The sequence below is a fragment of the Triturus cristatus genome, chromosome 10 (genome assembly GCF_964204655.1).
Source record: "Triturus cristatus chromosome 10, aTriCri1.1, whole genome shotgun sequence".
Taxonomy (NCBI): Eukaryota; Metazoa; Chordata; class Amphibia; order Caudata; family Salamandridae; genus Triturus; species Triturus cristatus.
The window spans coordinates 54,844,174-54,860,128 of record NC_140593.1 but is presented as its reverse complement, the minus strand read 5'-3'; the positions used below and the strand labels follow the sequence as shown (position 1 = coordinate 54,860,128).

The 15,955-nt window shown below is 48.3% G+C and overlaps 1 protein-coding gene and 1 long non-coding RNA gene across 4 annotated transcripts in view; one reads left to right on the top strand and one right to left on the bottom strand.

The window, feature by feature from the left end:
- The window catches only part of LOC146788819 (uncharacterized), a 553,440-nt gene that overhangs the window by 17,906 nt on the left and 519,579 nt on the right, over positions 1-15,955 (top strand). For both annotated transcript variants that reach the window (XR_014969991.1, XR_014969992.1), the window contains exon 2: positions 11,856-11,975. This is a non-coding gene — a long non-coding RNA (uncharacterized LOC146788819). The remainder of the gene's footprint in view (positions 1-11,855; positions 11,976-15,955) is intronic.
- LOC146788821 (BTB/POZ domain-containing protein KCTD12-like) overlaps positions 1-15,955 on the bottom strand; it is a 731,043-nt gene that overhangs the window by 358,117 nt on the left and 356,971 nt on the right. The window lies entirely within an intron of this gene.

Genomic DNA, 15,955 nt, shown 5'->3' with positions numbered 1-15,955 from the left:
ATGGTGATGTATATTGGTGTATAAAGACACCTCATCTAATGTTACCAGGATCATCCCTGGCACCCAGTTCACATCATTGATTATGTTTAAGATATGTTTTGTATCCTGTATATATGACGGTAAATTTTGAACAAATGGTCTAAGGAAGGTATCAATGAATTGAGAGAGTTTTTCTGTAGGACCCCCAATTCCTGATATAATCGGTCTCCCCGGTGGCTTGGTACGGTTCTTGTGAATCTTTGGAAGGCTATACATACATGGTGATCTAGGGTGATCAACTAGCAGATACCAATTCATCGTGATTAATCAAACCCGTATCGTACCATATTTTGAGATTCATATTAATCAAACATTTAAGTTAATAAATGGGGTTCTTGTCCAATCGTTCATAGTATTGTTCATTATTCAACTGAGAAAAGATTTAATTATTGTAATCTGATTTGTTCATCAACACGATGTTACCACCTTTATCTGCCATGCAAATGACCAATTCCTGATTATTACTAAGATCCTTCAAAGCCACTCTTTCAGCTTTTGATAAGTTGTTGCAAATTTGAAAAGTCCCCCTCGTTTTGTTACTGGCAATAACCTTATCAAGGTCTTGTACAACCGCTTTGTAAAATACATCTATACTGTTGCCAGACAATAATTGTGGAGTCCATTTAGATTTACTTTTAAGGCCACTCCCCATACTTAGGTCTGTGCTAACTTTCAAGTCCTCAAGTAGCCTTGTGATAGTTAATGGATCTTCTTCATTTTCCGTCATGGATAATAATCTAGTGTCATAAACATCTTGTATTGTCATGTTACTCAATTCTGATCTCACATTACAACACTTTGTCTTCATGGGGATAGTTGCAAAAAACTTTTTTAATTTCTATACTCTCACGAACTTGTACAAGTCAACCTTAGTATTATACCAATCATTTCTTAACACGGGACAACATCCTAGACCTCTTTTAAGCACTGAAATCATATCCAAAGACAGTTCAACTGAAGAAAGATTAATTACATCAATTTAATTCGTTATTGGTACCGTACAACTATTCAGTTTTTCCAGGAACGTGTCCTTATTCCTTGTTTTGCAGTTGGTTCTTCCTTTTCCCCGGTCCCTCTCCTTGTCTTGGTGTCCCTGTATCTCGACGTCTTGTACCTGTCTCTTGATTCCCTATTCTGATTCGACGGACCTCTTGTAAAAAAACTATTTTCAGTTGTAGTATTGGACGGTCCCTCCCCTGGATCTTCACTCTCGCTGCTAGAAACATTACTAGATGATGTATTAACATCACTCATTAGTGGGGTGTCATCTCTTCTCTTAGATGATATATCTTTACCAAATGGTCAAACCGCTTAGCAAATGTAAAAATTCGACCTGAATGATAATCATTCTCGTTGCGTTCAAGCTTCCTAGCTTTACTGTGCTTAATGTCATCTTGTAGTTTATTTAATATCTCCTCTAGTATAGCATAGTTCTTACTCGTGGGTTCTGGTAGGTTCAGTTGTTTAATTTCATCTTCTAGGATCTAAATCTCCTGTGGTAATTTCAGAATCTTCCTATCTGCGTTCTCAATCAAAATATTGATGAGACTTCTAGAGCTATTCGTAAGTTCCTTTTCCCATAATCCTAACAAGTCAGGTTCTAGATCCTCATACGTGGGAACTATTTGTGATCTTAAGCCACGTGGTATCCTATTTAATGTTGGATACTGTTTTAGAGTTGCTGCATCCCACCATTTATTTACAAATTAAGCACTGGCATACAGCATGGAGCAATGTCTCAGCCAAATTCAGCCAAGTGACTAACTGCGCTCTGACTGCATTCTGTCCTTTTACAAGGGGCACATCCGCACAGAAAGTAGTTTCGTTAAGTATCAGGGACTACTATGATAATGTGTGGGTTTTAAAAAATATTTTTTGCTTGTGGCCATTTGTTTTTAGCTTAACAAAGACCTGGCAGTTTCCTGACAGTTTTGCAAAAACAATGACAGCGGAAAACAACCATTTACATAGCCAAAATTCTATTGGCCAACACCAGACCTATTGATGTTGCCAATGCTTATTATACACTTGTGAATCAGTACAGGCTGAGTCAGGTGAGTTTGGGAGGCGCCGTATAATACATAATGAGAACTAATGGAATATGAATAGGACATATGTCATGTTGTGCGAGTCAGGTGCGTTTGGGAGGTGCCGTGTAATACATGTGTTGCATTTTGGATGGTATGGGCCCCACAGAGCAATATTAAATCACAACGACAACGGATGAGGTGCTCAGCCCTGGCCCAGATGTCTCCTGTAACTCCATATCCGGCCAGGGTCATATTTATTCACCTTTCACCACGTGGTGCAGAACCAACCACTATTACCGAGTGTAACAGGTGGTAAACAAACCAACACCCTGGTTGTCGGAGCTCGATGAATTAACCCTTGACGCTCCTGTTACATCACAGAAGCGATACTACAATAATACAGTACAAAGAACCACACTCTGTTCTCACGAGAAGACAGCTGCAGTAGAACCACATTCAGAATTTATTGCAGAGTTTAGTTCACTGTTGGGTCTTAGAGCCACCAACAAGCCAAGGTGACAGGTAGGCGACCCCGACCTGCCCCCCCTCATTTTACTGACAATGTACATGACAGGTTGCAGATTTCTGCATACTGCTTTCAGCTTCAAATGGTTATTAGCAGCTCATTAAAATGTTAGACATTTTTTTTTTAAAATAACTTTTTATTAATAACAAAATTGCAGCATTACAATATTCATGACACACGCATAGCACCCGCATAGATGGAATACATGTTGGGCATTCGAGACAATAAGCTGTGCAGCAAGGACATTTAATTCAAAGACACAACCAATAGTAACACACTAAAGAGGTGATTCGCACCACAGTGCAGAGCCCGGGGGCACCCTCCCCTATTTATCTGGACTAGTGTTCTCCAGGTGTTCAGGTCGAGGCAACCGCTCCCAAATTGTCTAGTATGGCCTCTCTCTCTCGTCGGAGCTCTGTTGTGGGAGAAACGCAAATGTCTCCCCGATATTTGTTCCATCGTCCCCATTTGTGATCCCACTTTTTAGGGCAACCTCGACCCTTATAGACTGTTTTCTCCGCCACCATCGATAGGTCCATATCATTGGCCCATGTGCGCAGCGATGGCACAGCGGCCACCCCCCACTTCTGGGCAATATTCCTTTTAGCTATGGCCCAACCCAAAGCCGCCAAGTCCTGCTCCGCTTGGTTGAGGTCCGTATCATCCCACACATTTAGGAGGCATAACTGAGGGGAAGGAGTGACCACCTTACCGATGGCCCGCGCCAACTGACGAGTGACTTCAATCCAATAGTGGTGTATGGGGGGGCAGGCCCACAATATATGCGTGAATGTGCCTACCTGATGGCAACTGCGCAGGCGGAGCTCATTAGGACGCCTACCCAATTTACACAGCAAGGTTGCATCGAAATACACCCGGTGCAGAACCTTGAGCTGAACCAGCCGGAGCCGCATTGGTATCGCCACCTCCCGAGGGGAGGCTAGCGCGTCTCTCCAGTCTTCGTCAGGTAAGTCGCCCACATCCGTTTCCCACCTAGCCCGTACTTTCTGCATTGGGTCAATGCGATTATTAATCAATTTTTTATACGTCAAGGAGATAGCCCTGCGGTCCATTAGGTCTAGGAGCAATCTGTCTTCCAAAGGCGAATAGTCCGGAAGGGAAGTACCCGCGGGTAGGGCGCGATCGATAGCATGGCTTATTTGTATATAACGGAAGTGCTCAGAGGGAGCCAGCTGGTATTTAAGTTGAAGCTCCGCGAAGGTCGCCTTCTTACCTTTAACCCATACGTCCCCAACCTTAGAGATGCCAATAAAATCCCATTTATCGAACCCGGCACAGGTGCTCAGCCGGCCCAGACAGTCCGGTTCCCAGAGTGGGGTGGCCTTAGTCAGACGTCCGTACCACCCCATGCGCCTCTGGAGTTGATGCCAAATTTCCACCGTTCTGGCCGTGGGGCCGGTCAATTCTAGGTTCCTTGGGTTGGAGTACAGCGCTCGATTGTATCTCCCCCTCCCCATGAGCCAACGGTCCATTCGGAAGCTGGGGTCGTCGTGAGACCCGAACACCCACTGGTTGATCGCGATCAATTGCGACGCTTGGTAATAGAGGCGTAAGTCCGGCAATCCAATCCCACCGTCATAGCAACCCATTGTCAGTTTGTGCATCGCGATACGCGGTGGAGCGGCACCCCATAACAACCCATGCAAGGCTGCGTCGATCTTTAAAAAATAGGACTCGGGGATCGGTACGGGTGCGTTTTGAAGAGCATAGAGAAAACGGGGGAGAGCTAGCATTTTAAAAAGGGCTGCCCTTCCCAGGAGGGTAAGGGGCAGTGTTTTCCAGTGGATCACGTCGGATCTGAACCGCTGCAGTGGGACCCCCAGATTTCGCTCGTAGAATACAGCCGAGTCCATTGTGGTGAAAATACCCAGATATTGAAAACCCTGTAACGCTACCGGTATATCATATCCCCTAGGGCTAAGCGGCGGATCACCCCAAAGGGGATACATCTGGGATTTGGACCAGTTGATCTGGTACCCAGAGTGGGCCCCAAATATATGAAAAATATGTAGCGCTCGTCGGATCGAGCGTGCAGAGGAGGCCAGGTACAACAAAATATCGTCCGCATATAAAGAGATGCGATCTTCGTGTTCCGCTGTCCATTTAAGGCCCCTGATTTCTGGGTCTTTCCGGATCCAAACCGCGAGCGGCTCCAGTGCCAAGGCAAAAAGGAGCGGCGATAGGGGGCAGCCCTGCCTCGTGCAACGGCCGAGGGAGAAGGAGGTCGAACGGTGATTATTGACCGAGACATGGGCCGTAGGCAAGATATATAGCAGTCGAATCCATCCTATCAGCCGAGGGCCCAACTCCACCCGGGCCAGGACAGCGAAGAGATAGTCCCACGCCACTGTATCAAACGCCATCTTAGCATCAAGTGCAAGCAATAGCGCCTCCTCTTGAAGTGTGGCCGCCCGACCCAGGACCCCGTGGACACGCCGCAGATTACGCGCGGTATTTCGGCCAGGCATGAAACCCGACTGATCCGGGTGGATCAAGGCCGCAAGATATGGAAGTAAGCGGTTGGCCAGCAGCTTAGCCAGGATTTTGGCCTCCACCGTGATCAAGGAGATAGGCCTGTAGGATGCACATTCATCCGCCGGCTTACCAGGCTTGCGGATCACCACTATTGTAGCGTCACGGATGTCGGCCGGGAGAGTGCCGGTTTCATAGCATTCTGTATACAAGTTGAGGAGGTGGGGCGCCAACTTAAGATTCATAGATTTCATGAATTCTATTCGGATTCCGTTGGGACCCATAGCTTTCCCGGAGTGGGTATCCCGGATGGCAGCCTGAATTTCCTCAAGCGTGATGTCAGATTCCAGAGTCTATCGTTCTTGCTGAGAGAGACTCCGCATATCTATGGTGGCCAGGAGGTCTGCCGCCCGCCCACCCAGCCTGCGAATTCTGAGGCGGAGTATATATTTGTTCGTAGTATTTTGCAAATACTTCTGCGATATCTTGAGGGTCGGTGATCAGTTCCCCATCCGGTCCTTTGACCGCCCCCACCCATCGCGCTGCCAACTCTTTACACTCAAGCCAGGCCAACAATTTACCGGTGCGTTCCCCCAGCTCATAAATTCTGTGTCGGGTGGCGAGGGATCGTCGACTGGCCTCCTCACAGAGCAGTTGTTTATAGTCCTGTCTCTTAACATCGAGCAAATGTTGAGTCTCATGGGCTGGGGTGTGTGAAGTCTCATGCTCGAGCTGTAAGATCTCCGTCTCCAGCTCGCTAACCCGTCGTCTACGTTCAGTTTTGTGTCCCACCATCAGGGACAGCGCTCGCCCCTTGATGATCGCCCCGTACGCGCCCCACAATGTTACCGCCGACGCCACTGAACCCTCATTTTCAGCAAAATAATAATCCGTGTCCCGTCTCAAGGAGTCTCTAATATGTGGGACTTTCAGCAGCCACGGCTGAATTCGAATGGGACCATGTTGTCGCATAATATTCGCTCCAAAGAAAGATGTTACCGGGGAGTGATCAGAAATCCCCCTTGCCAAGCTAGAGGAATCAGTGAAATGTTGGATGTAGTGCGCTTGAGTAAACAGATAGTCAAGCCGCGAGTGACTGCCGTGCACTCCAGAGTGGAAAGTGGAAAGTGTATCTCCAGGGTGCGACCACCTCCAAACGTCCACAAGGCCGAATGCATCCACAAAGTTACTCAATTGCGAGCCCCGCGGGTCACCCCTACGGGGTGGAGTGCGGTCAAGTGTCTCGTCCATGGTCAAGTTAAAATCGCCGCCCATAACCACCGCCCCCTCCGGAAGGGTCGTTAGGATTGTCCCCACGTCCGCCAGGGTCTGGCACTGGAGGCCGGGTGGTGCATACACAGAAAGTAGGTTGAGGGCCCTCCCTTCCCAACTACCAGAACAAGCCACATACCTACCCTGTGGCTCGGTGTGTGTGGTGTGGATCACATAGGGGCAGCCCTTTCTCAAGAGGATCCCCACCCCTCTGGATCCCGAGGTAAATCCGGAATGTGCAACCATGCGATACCCTTTCCGGTCTAGGGCCTGACAGGAGTTACCTATGAGATGAGTTTCTTGGAGCAGCACAACGTCTATGCGATGTCGATGTATATATTGTTGCACTATGCTCCGTTTAATTTTATCGCCCAGCCCATTAACGTTCCAGGTCATTAGACTAAGTCTCTGAGCCATAGCCATTAGATCTTGATAACAACGTGCAGGATTGGACGGGGTGTTCAGTGTACCAGGGCCTCACAGCCCTCAACCCCAATGACAATACCCTCTGCCCATTGCCCGTCCCAACTACCCCTGAGATGAGATCAGAAATCAGTAGGTGACTAGTCCGTGCCGTGCATTGACAAAAGGTACCATATAGGACTGCTGCAAAAGAACAATAAATAACAACCCCCCCACCCAACTCAATCCAAGAAACAACCCAACCCTCCCTGCTCCCCTGCAGAACGGGACTACAACCGCCCGCCTCCCCCAACATGCAGAGTGCCTGTCCCCCCCCATAAATTCCAGAAGAAACGTGTACTGCTCCACTCCCATCGTAACTAATGACAGCGTGCAAAGAACTTTCCCACCCCCCCGCCCCCACCCTACGCACAGCAAGTCAGAAAAGTTTGTTGGAGCATTGCTCGAACCGCCGAAACCCCCCAACCACCCCGTAGCTGCGTGCATGAATCTGTTACCCCCACACCTTCCAGCCAACAGTACAGTAATGAGCACACCGTTGGGGGGAGGCCAGCAAAGTGAATGTGGGCTCGGCTCACGCCCCCAAGATTCCCACCGTGAGGGACCCAGTAGGCACACAACAGAGCAAAGAGTGCCACTCACTCCAAGCAGACGTGTCTTCTGTTCTGTAAGTAATATCACCGTGTGGATAGCAGTCTGCCCCTTGACCTCTTACAGGGGGGATACTGTGCGGCCATGTTAGACCCCATCGCGTCTTACCATCAACCCTTGTTACTGCTCCCCCCCTGGGCCGGGGGCCCCAGAGTCTGAACGCACAGGAGAGCGTCTCTGCTGGCGCCAATCATCTGCCGCATCCGCCGCCGACGTACCCTTGTTCTTTCGTTTGTCCACCATTCGCCAACCTTCCAACCAGTCCCAAGCATCCTCCGGGCGCAAGAAAAATAATGTTTTGCCATCGGCCTCCACTCGCAGCTTGGCCGGGAACATCATTGCGTACTTGACCTCCCGGTCGCGAAGGGCCTTTTTTACCTCCAGGAAGCTGCGTCTTTGTTTCTGTACCCGTAGGGTAAAGTCCGGGAAGAACGTGATGTTGCTGTTCTCCACTGTGACCGGAGGAGCCGCCCTCGCCGTCTGAAGAATGTCTCGATCACGATAGTTGAACACTCGGGCCAGAAGTGTTCTAGGGGGGGCCCCCGGCCTAGGGCGACCCCCCGGCACTCGATGGGCTCTTTCAATGGAAAAACACTTGGAGAGTCCCCTAGGCTGTAGGTGAGTGAGGACCAGGTCCTCGACAAAGAGATCCGCTGCTTGCCCCTCCGCCCGCTCCGGAACACCAATAATTCGGACATTATTTCGGCGCATCCTGCCGTCATAATCGTCCAGCTGCCGGGCAAGTACCTCGTGGGAGGTTCGCAAATCAGTAAGTTCACGCTTGAGGAGGCTGGTGTCGTTCGACAGTTCTTTAGTGACCGTTTCCACTGCCCCCACCCGGTCTGCGATCTTCCTTACGTCCTCGCGAATCAGACCGACATCGGTGGCCACAGTATCGATCCGATGTTCAAGGGAGGTCTTGACGGCTTTGATGGCGTCCAGGAGGTCTTTATTCGTCGGGTCACTTCCACCGTCTGAGGCCGGCGTCCCAGCTCGGTCACCTCCCTGTTGCTGGTGCCATACGAACTTTTCTAGTTTGGCCTGCGTCGTGGGTTTGTTGCTCCGTCCAGACGGCATGATCGCCCTGCAGTGAGCACACCACAACCACATGGCGCCGCCGCTAATCCCCGCTGCCTGCGGTGAGACTTCCACCCGGCCTGTCGGTTTTCGCAGGCTGCGCCCCCGTCGCCGAGGCGCCCCCTCTAGCTTCAGGATCCCAAGACCACTGCCAGGGCCAATCACTACAGTTCCCGTATCCGCTTCACCGAAGCCGGGTAGTCCCTCTCCTGCCAGGCGCTACGACAGATGGAGATCCGGCGTCGCAGTTCGTACACAGGCCTCGGGGTCTCGCCACTCGACAAGGCCGCACCACAACTCACGCCGCCAGCCGTCACACGGAAAGCTCCTGAGCCGCTTCCAACACCTTCCGTTATCTGAGATCAGCCACTACCGGCCCCGATCCGGCCACTCCTCCAGGCCCACAATTCCGCCGGCTGCTCCAGCTACGATGGGCCCTGTAGCCTCTATCTCTGTTAGGGCGGCTGAGGGGCCGGGCCGAGTGAAGGGCCCCGCCGGACCAGCTCTCGAGCTCCCCGGGGCACCGCGCCCCAGCTCACACTGCGCCGGAAGTTTCAGGCCACAGCCACGGCCTCATGTAGCCGTCAAGTCCGATGGGGGATCACTCCTCGGCCGCACGTCCGACCAGCAGCTCCCGCAGAGCGGAGCTCAGTCGCGGCCCCACCTCCAATCGCCGCCAAACTTCGCCACCAGAACAACGGGGGCTCCAGCAACACCAGCGTCGGCTCTCCGCTCGGGTGAGGGCCTCGGGGCTCAGTTCATCAGGATTTTTCGGGAGTGGCGCTGCAGAGCTTCGCTACTGCGCGGCCATTCCCGTCGGCAGCCATGTTAGACATTTTTACTTTGCAGGACAGAAGAAATTACCATAATGCCGTCATCGATGTTAAGTGGTGGAATATATCTTGAGAGCATGGCCTAGGCTGACGTTAAATTAACAAACTAATGTGCCCTGCACGCCAAAAGCTTAAACACACCTGTAAAATACACTCTACAGATTTTAAGACAATTTCTAGAAATGAAAGGCTCACGGGATGAAGTTAAATTAATAAACCAATGCACCCTGCTTACCTGCATGCAAAAAACTTAAACACACCTGCAGAATATATTGCAAATATTTTAAGACAAGTTCAACTCCTTGAACAATAGAAGTTCTTCACCTCGCATTTAGCATATTAGTTTAAATATCTAGATTTTGGCCTCTGCAGGTGGGATGAGATGCCATCCCAGAAAGGAAAGTAAATATTAATATATATATATATATATTAAAAAAAAGGCACAGCATCTTTAATGCCAAGGGCAACAAGGAGTCACTCAAAAATCCGCTTTTAGCCGAGTAATCTATGAGGAGAAATACATTAGCAGCCAAGCTTTTCCAATAACTAGACCTATCTGAATGTTTACCTTGAAAGGTTCTCTGTTGGCTTTATTTCCAATAAATCACGTCATTTGTACATTAAGCTGGGTTGTCTCCCTTGAACGTTTTGTAAACATAATAAAATGTACTATTCTGTCCACGCTAGTAGTGATGCTGTTTAGAGTTTGTTTGGGGGCAGTTTCCAATATGTTTGACCCCCCTCCTCCCGGGTAGACGCGTCCTTGCCTTGCCTGAAATTCTGCTTGAAAGTAGATGAGATGGACCAGGCAGGGGTTGTGGGGAAAGGTTGATCAAGTGACCCGGAGCTTGGCTTTGTCATTATCTGGCAACATGCAGCGCCCAAATTACTACGAGGGCTGCACTCGCTGAGGCCAATTACATTAAGGTGCTTGAAAAGGGATGGGGGACCTTTTACCCTCATGGCCATGCCCCGGCTGCAGAGGGTTCAGCAGCATTGTCATCCTGGAAAAATATTTACAATAAACAGCACCGTGACAGGGAACATTTTTACGGTAGTGACCACCCTTGGGTAACGTGACGGAAGCTTTAGATAACAGAATGTAAGGTTAGGGATAGGCACAAAGTAATTTTTCTTCACGAAGTGTGCGATTTGCAATGTATACATGTAATCGTACAGAAAGATTGGCATTCTTCAGCTTTCACTGCACAGTACCCTTACAGGTGTATGTCGTTCAAATCTTCAAAAAATGTCACTGACAATGCACATAGAGAGAGAAGTCAAGCGCGCGGCCTCCTTACCTGAGCCTCAAGTGTCTGAATCTTCTGTAAATGATCGATCGTTTCATCTTGTTTTTGAAGCTCGTTATAACTCTTTTAAGTTGTGCATTTCCACTATTTCGACTCTGCCAACTCCTCCCGCAAGTCATAACAAGCGCACGGTGCGAGCGAGTGAGCACGCGGTGGGAGCGTGTGAGGCAAGGAGAGGAGACGCCATGCTCGTGCACATCGCCAGTCCGTGTGCGCACATGGTTTGTCTCCCTTCGCGCACCAAACCGACAACAATACTCTCGCCAAGGTGAAGCAGCGCATGCACTGCGTTCGCTAGGCGAGACCTAAAAAGGAAAGTTTATTTTGGCATGTCAAAATGGCAGATTAAAACTGCAAACATGGCCTGCAACAGCAGCCCTGTGACATGTTTAAAATGTTACTTAAGTGGGTGGCACAATCAGTGTTGCAGGCCCACTAGCAGCGTTTCATTTATAGGCCATGGGTACTTGTAGTACCACTTTACTCGAGACTTAAAAGTAAATTAAATATGACATTTGGGTGTAGGCCATTTCTACCATGTTTAGGGGAGAGGCACTTTAGCCCTGGTTAGAGTGTACAGAGTCCTAAAGCCAGCAAAATCCAAGTCCGCAAAAACAGGAGGGTTGAAGGCTAAAATATGGGGAAAACCAAAGGTGTCCGGTCCAACACTGGTCCTAATGCAGGAAGTAAATGGTTTGTGTTTGGATCTTTCTCAAAGTGGTCTTCGTGTAGCAGAACGCTGAGTGGGGTTTGAATATTTTTCACTGTATGTTCTCATGTATCTTCTGTTTTGCATCAGACCACCGGTTTGCTTTCAGATGTTTCCCATGGGTCCTTGTTTCTTCATGTACCGGGGGATGGTTTGTTTTGGGATATTTCTCACGCTGGTGCTCATGTACCAGATAGGTGGGTTGTTTTTGGATATTTGTCAATGATCTTGTTATAGCAATTGATTGGCGAGTGTGCAGATTTTTCTCACAGTGGTCTTCTTGTTTCTTCTTACCAGATAGATGGTGGTTTGTGTTTGGATGTTTCTAATGCCACCCGGCCATTGCCCCAAGATTAAGTCACCTTGCAGACTGTGTAGCGTGCAAAAGAATGACCGAGGGAGAATTATGAGTGGGTTAGGAAAACAGTTTAAAAGTATAGGTAGCATGAACATTTTCGAATAACTTAGTACCATCTTTTTTCCTCTCCGCAGAGCGCAGTCACTGGAGTAGGAAGAAGGTGTTGTGAGACTGGCTGCAGGTACAAGACTAGAACCTACTCCCAGAAAGCTCTCGCCATGTCTTCGCCCAGATGTGCCACGATGCCACAGAAGGTAACGTTTATTTCTCAGACAAACCAGAGGAGATAGGTGAAAAACAGGCATTTGAGTATGAATTTTGAAAATTTGCAGAAGCACTTCTTATTTCTGTACCAAAAATGGTGCCCAGAAACGTTTGCTGCTTATTTTTGTGTTGCACACAGTGCCCCTAAAAGAATGCTCCCTCCTCCCTGGATTTTCTGCTGCGCATACATGGATTACTTTACAGCAGGACATTTAGCACAGCTTTGGAGCAGATTACGAATAATTACATTTATATTTGCCCATTAGAACTTCTTAGTGTAAGAGGATTCAGCATGTTCCACGGCCTCGCCGAGTTCTCTTCAGCTTCTGAGGATGAACTGGTTCTTCTCTTAGGTGAGGCCCTTTTTGGATCTCGCCTGCAAACAGCTTCTGGATGTCATCTGTCGAAGTCTTATTGTGAGCAGCACCAGTACTTGCTTTGGGTCAGCCCATTGCTTACAGTTGGTTGGCTTTCTTGTCACTCATTTGCTTGCTTCATACTCAATGTCATTCCTTCCTCTTGTGCTTCTTCTCTTGGATCATAATTTGTTGCATTACCCCCCTCTCGCCCTATGTTTTCCCTTTTACCTCCTCTCCCACCCCCACCCCCCCAAAAAAAAAACTCATAGTAGCTTCCCCTGCTCATTATTATTCGATTCAAGGTTTCGCTTTCCCCCCTCGGCCCTCACTACTCCCGGTGCACAGCTGTACTTTTTTCACCCCCCTCCCACTCCTGCAATGTTGCCCCCCCACCACTCCTCCATCTTGTTCTATTTTACTTTTGTTTCCGTTTTTGAGGGCCTTGCAGCTGCAATTTACTGCCAGGGTGCTCATGGGCGTAAAAAGTGTGGGGGACGCGGGAATATATCCCCCCCCCCACCCCCAGATTTTGTAGCAGGGGAACGAGGGGACAAAATAATTACCACACTCTCCTGTCAGTTGCAGGGCCATTGGCACGTCAAAGCTTTGACATGCCAATGGCCCTGCACTTGAATTGTGATCTTCCCTTTTGTTGTGCTGCAAAAGCTTCAGGAATCTTTTCACACCTCATCCTCGCCCCCAGGGCTGCCTGCAGTCTGTACTTCCAGGTCAAAGGAAGAGAGGTATATTGTTGATTGCTGTCTGCATCCTGTCCGTCCTCATCCTGGACCCTGCCTTATGTGACTGTTTCACACTGCACAATTCAGCAACTCAAGGCTAATGTTTTGTTGAAACGTTTATTTCGACCAGTTAAACCTCGCCCTGGAACATGAGAACAATTAGCATCAGACATAGTCTAAGTACACATCTTGCATTGCGTTGTGTCAGATGTGTTGGTCTTTCCTAATATTTACACAAATAACAATTTAAATACCACTATTTTGTATTATTTATTTTATAGATCTACTCAACCCAATCCAGGGTGTCAGAGCGCTTTACATCACTCCTTAAAATTATACATTGACAAAGGCGTGTAGCCGAAACGCGTCTGTCGGGTGTTTTGTCGAGTGGTGTATACATTCTGAATAACTATACGCCAGTGTGCGCCTCATTATATGACTTGGAAGGAGGTCATCGCCTGGGAATAAATCATATGTGTGTAAATCAATTTACAGGATGTGTTACATAAGATAGTGAGGGTTACAAGGTGTAGGAGTTCCATGTCCTCTCCTTCATAGTTCACTATGCTATATTAGGAGGATTACAATTTATGAACTGTAAGTAACTAAAGGATCTCTGTGTTAAAAGCAATAATGCACTTACCCATCTACATAGAATAAAAATCCGCCCGCTGCGTGTAACATGATGTGCTTTGCAGGAGATATATTAACCCTCTATGCTATTTTGATTCAAAACTTGGACTAAACAAAACACCTGTCTCTTGAGCAAGAGCATTAACCTCCAGAGTTATCTTACCATTATTATTATTTCCTGAGATTTGCTGGGTACATAAAGATCTATGCAGCAGTTGCCGTTACCCCATATGATATTTCAAAATCGAGACTTTGCAACCAATAAGCAAAATCGGATATACTGCCACATTTCTCCTTGGTCTCAATTTCTTTCTAAATAAATGTATATGTGGAGGCCTAGAGCTTGCACCGGTGTTGCATCACTTTTTTGGCACAACTCCTATGCAAAATCTAATTTGTTAAATATTGTAATGCGTTCAGATGTACTCATGATAGACATGCTTAACATATGTGAGGTCTTAGAATCAGATGTCATTTTTTGTGACATCACTTCCTGTGAGGTCAAGAGATTGTGATGTCACATGTGATGTCATACGCTGTGATGTCACTCACATATTGCCTAACTTGGTTAGTGCCCCACTTCTATTTTTAGGACTTGTGCCCTGGTGGGAGAACTGGTGTTGGTGATTGTTGAAGGCTGGCTTAGTATATGGTGCACACTCTTTGGAGTGATGCACCTTTCCCTAATCCAGGCAACCCTTATGGTAATTTTAGTGGTATTTAGTGGTCTTTACTAACCATAGAAAGCTCTCAAAGTGGTAGCTGTGGAGAGCAGCCTTCAGACTTATCTTAAAAAAGTGAAAAGCAGCTTGTTTGACCACATTTAATTGACAGTGTAGATCACCAAGTGCAGAAGAGTCAGCAGGCCTGAGCAAGCAGCGGAGCCCACTGAAGCAAAGGAAGATCCTTCAGAGGACGCAAGATGAACTCGGGCAGATCACCAAAGATGGAGGCCCTCTGTGCCGAGGATGCAGTGAGGACACTGATCTTCAAGGGAAGAGGCGCTGGAGGCTGGAGCTTCTTGCAGCTCGAAGATCTCTGGAGTGCAGAGCAGCAAGCCTTGGCAACGGCAAGTCGATGCGGTTCATAGGGGTTTGGTCCTTGCGGTTCCAACAAGTGATACTTTACTCAGCTGCAGAGAAGACAGTTCAGGCCTCTAGGGAGCTGCGGAACCACCACCTGTGTTGCAGGGCCTCTAGAAGTCTGTAGGACAACAGGACCAGTAGACCAGTCAGCTTCTTGCGGTGCCTACAGATGTTGGGGGGTGACTCCTTCACTCCAAGGGAGATTACTTTGGATGTCCTTGATGCCCACAGACCTTCTAGAGAACCTGGATGAAGCACAGACACAGGTGATGCAGAAGACTTGAAGAACAGTCAGACCAGGGGCAGCAGGAGTCTTCTGTGATGCAGTCTTGGTTCCATTCAAAATCCAATGAAGCCCAAGTGTCCAGACGGTCGAAGAGTGTCTTAGTTTCAGAGGTGAGTCTTGTTCCACGACGAATCAGAGGACCCGCCCACACAGGAGCCCTTAAGTCCCCCAGGGTAAGGGTTGGAACGACTCTGGGTCCCTCCCAGAGAACGGGCTGGACAGAGGGGAAGATATTCTCCTGTCCTTTGTCCAGTTTCGCGCCAGAGCGGGTCCCAAGGGTTCCTGCACTGGCTCAAACCGAAGTATGCAAGGAAAGCACCAAATGTGCCCTTCAAAGCAGTCTCATGGCGCTGGAAAGCACCCCACTGCAGCCCAATACACCAAGTTCTGTATGGGATGTAGTCACACCTCCCTGTAACAGGAGACCTATTGTTCTACTTACCCCAGTATTGGAACTTTCATAGATTCTCATGCTTTGTATCATTCCCCGTCGTCGGAATGGGAGCCTCGGTAACAAAATATATATATATATACATATGTATAACCATAGAAACAAAAGAGAAAAATAGGCCTAGGCCTCATCTCATTTTGTAGTATATCACCCTCTTTGTGTAAAAGAGCCCAAACTTTTGCCAGGGCCAATCAGCACAGCCTCACCCTCTGGAACCTTCCTGAGAGAGCTCAGAGCCTCAGATTTTTCTACCGCACGTTGTGCTAGGGAGTCTCCACTGAGCTCTGCTCAGTTTTTTCACAGAGTTACTTTTGGATATCTTTATTACCATCTTTTGAGACAGAATGTCAGAAAAGGAGAAGAAAGCTTTATTTAGGGCTTGTGCCTCTTGTGGGAAGAAGAGGCTGTTTGTGGAA